The sequence below is a fragment of the Typopeltis vanoorti genome, chromosome 15 (genome assembly GCF_054136105.1).
Source record: "Typopeltis vanoorti isolate ZY-2024b chromosome 15, IOZ_Tvanoo_1.0, whole genome shotgun sequence".
Taxonomy (NCBI): domain Eukaryota; kingdom Metazoa; phylum Arthropoda; class Arachnida; order Uropygi; family Thelyphonidae; genus Typopeltis; species Typopeltis vanoorti.
In genome coordinates, this window is record NC_143563.1 from 44,060,755 (window position 1) to 44,064,329 (window position 3,575).

General features: G+C 34.0%; 1 non-coding gene across 1 annotated transcript; it reads right to left on the reverse strand.

The window, feature by feature from the left end:
* Positions 1–666: 666 nt before the first annotated feature.
* TRNAT-UGU (transfer RNA threonine (anticodon UGU)) lies at positions 667–739 on the reverse strand. Its single transcript has one exon. It is a non-coding gene; the product is annotated as a tRNA-Thr (tRNA).
* Between the last annotated feature and the right edge of the window lie 2,836 nt (positions 740–3,575).

Below are 3,575 nucleotides of genomic sequence, written 5' to 3' on the forward strand. Positions count from 1 at the left end.
CTTATCCCTCCATCCCCTGTGGCCTTAATTAAATCTGCTTGGGTTCACATTAATGATTAATAAGTTTTAAAAAAATTAAAAAGTATTTCAATGTGGAAATCAGTGAAGCCATTTACTGGTCCTTCGACAGATGTATCTGTACTTTCAAAGAAACCACTGAAAGGTTTTTGTATGCAAACACGAAATCATTCTTAGACATACGTTTGGCATAAGAACCATTTTTGGCAATTTGACATTCTTTTTTTTAGCGAAAAAAAATTGATGGTGATGTGGATGGGGTAAATTCTGCACGCATAAACCCAGGAAAACAAGAGGAACTTGACTTATTTGCTTAATTTAATTTTTACTAGTGTACATTCATTCACAAAAACAAGATGTTTAGATTTTCTTTTCTTTTTTTAATTTATTCAGTTTTTAAAATTGTACATACATATTTACAGGAAATATATACAATATACGAACAATCATCGAATTTGTAGAAGTCTTCGAATTTTTCAAAAAGTATTTAATAAAGTATAAATTCACATATAGTTTCAAATCCTTGCTGGTAAACAAACTGCTTATTTAATTGAAGATAAAAAAAAAACCTAGAAATTTCGAGCCAGTTAAATACCGCTCTTAAATTTCAGATTCTGATAGGAAAGCATCAATAACAACAACAAAAAAAGCCTCTGGTGAGAATCGAACTCACGACCCCTGGTTTACAAGACCAGTGCTCTAACCACTGAGCTACAAAGGCGGTGAATTTCATTTTAATCACTTACTAGATAACACGATTTCAGTTTTGTAACAATAAAAATACAGAGATATTGAAAAGTTGATTAGATAGTGGGCTTATCAATATCTATAGATGTGACTCTCAATATCAGACTGATCTTAAAGTAATTCCCGAAATGAAAGCAAGCAGACAGTAGTCGTTATCTGAGTTCTTGCATTAAATACCATCATTAAAATATTGCCACCTATATTTCCTAAAAAAGTAATTCTGCGCATTTTTAGTTTGTCAGATGAAAATACCGCATCTGCCATTTTGTATTAGGGATTCTGTTTACCAGTCTAACTTTTGGGTCATTTAAAAAATCCTTGTTAGGCAAAAATTCATTGGCAGTATTTTTGCAGCTTATTCGGAAAACATTTTTGTGTGAATGAATAAATGCAAATTTTTTAGTATTCTAGCATTTATTTAGTACAACGTCTGCTGACGTAACTCGCCTTCAAATGAAAAAAAAAAAATAATAATAATAAATAAATAAATCCTTATGAAGCTTCATCGTGTTATAGACGGGATTTAAACCCAGGACTTCCCTAGTTTGTAGAAGAAAATATCTTATTATTTTCACATGAGATCTAATAACTCGCCGACTAAAAAAAGCTGTTATAAAACCTTGTAGAAAGTATTTTTAACTTGGGTATAGTTATGTTAAAGATACCAAAACCTTTTCGCCTCGTAAACGAAATTCTGATTAGGATTTTTCCAAGCGAGGGACATATCTCACGACTTGGAATGTGTCTGTTCTTACAGAATTTGAATTCAGGTGACATAATTACCTCGACATAACCCTCAAACTTTTGTAAACAATAAACAAGAGGGGGAGGGACTAGTTTGATGGCGGGAAACAATGACACTAATGCTGACAAGGTATTTAATTGTTAACACTTCGTTACAGAAAGGATTAACTCTTTCTTTTATATGATTAATTGATCATTTGCTTTAACTGCTGTGATAATTCTATAAGTTAGCCTAATATAAAGTACGCTTGATAAACTCTAAGTACGCTTGATAAACTCTTAAGAAAGATTTGTTCGATGCTCAAAATTAAGAAAACGTTTATAAGCAGTAAGAGCTTTAACTTCTATTCTGGACGATTTCGAATTGCAATTGAATTCCATAATAACTGAAGACTGGCTAGCAGTGGTGATGACTGTTCGCCATCGTATCCCAATTTCATATTATTGCTTGTTACAGTTCATCTTATTATTTAATATCCGAATTTTATAGTGTACCTGTACGTAAATTAGAGAATGTTTCAAATTATCACCGGAATATATGGAACTTCGCATTAAAATGCTAGGCTAAATTAATTTGCAAATTTTGTCTTGTAGGAAGCATGTGAATGCACTAATCTTCCTATCTTTTCGAAGTGGACGAGAACTGATAAGAATATTAACTGGTCTCAGATACAAAATCGTTACAGACTTGAGTAATTTATAATCCATATTATGCCTTTGCAAGCTGACAAAGTGCTCGTCCAACAAAAGCTCGGATTACAATCATCTGCACGGCCTTTAAGCTTCAATCTTCCTTCAAGGATACCAATTTAATAACATTACATAAATCTCGATTTAGTTATTCGTAAATTTAGAAGCTATAGCAAAACTATCCGAAAGGCCATAAGCTTTCTATTGACGCTGAAGTCGTGCGTTGAAGAACATTTCCCAATCACCGGAATTGTTAACGGACAACTGGACTTGGGAGAACAGCCTGAAAATAAGTTTTTATTTATTTTTCTATGAGGACATCAGCTTATTTTTATCAGTTCTCACACTCTGCAATGAGTAAGTACTTCAATTAAATAAAGGCTTGTGTTTAGTATCTCAGAGAGGTCTCGGATTTTATTTATTATTATTACTATTATTTAGGCACAGGTTTTAGTGAAGATAACAAATTAAACTTGGAAACAGACAACAAGATATGCAAAGCTGGTATGGTAGGGGAAAAAATCTTTTAACGCCTTTTTATTCCCGTATAGGGAGTAGGCAAGGCCATTTAGACCTATCTAACTTTTGGAGACTGAGTGAGCAGTTCAATCTCCACTGCTACCCAATCAGAGATAGCTGGCACAAGACAATAACTGATTAAGCGGCACGCACCCTCAAAATTTTGTATCCATCATAAATTTCAATGTAATATCAATGGTATTATAATTTTAATATGCACTTCGCATCCATGAAAATGTGGACGTATATATACATCCTGGCCAGTAGCGTGGTTAATGTATGAAATAGCGTGGGTTCTACGATAGATTTTCTTGAGTTTACGGGACGAAAAACCCGTTTGCCCGTGCCAGAGATCGACTAATTCGTGAACCGGTTGAAAAAAGGCTTAGAAAAATTTCCTCTAGTCGCCGACAAGACTCAAAATCAAGTCTTCCTTCGTGCGGCTAAGAGCCCTGGTGTGCAAACGTCACATCCACTGAGCTACACAGGGTAGGAAGTCAACTGAGTAAATTTACATGGAATAAGAGAAACAGAAGCCCAAACCATCAAACTAGCAGTATAAAGACAGCATTTGAAAATTAGGGGAGAGATACGATGGCATCATTGGTAGAATCATATTAAAAAATGAAGATTTTAGAAAGGAACTTGGCATTATTAGCATTCAAGAATGTGTCAGCAGAGCTAATCTAAAGTGGTGTGGCCACTAAAATAGAATGGGAGAGGAAAGGTTATCAAAAAATGAGTTTGATGCAAAGACCCAAAGGAAGACCAAGATCTAAGTGGATTAATTCCACCAGTAGTGTCCTAGAAGATCAAAATATTAATATTTGGAGTGCTGAAGTAACGAACTAATTTGA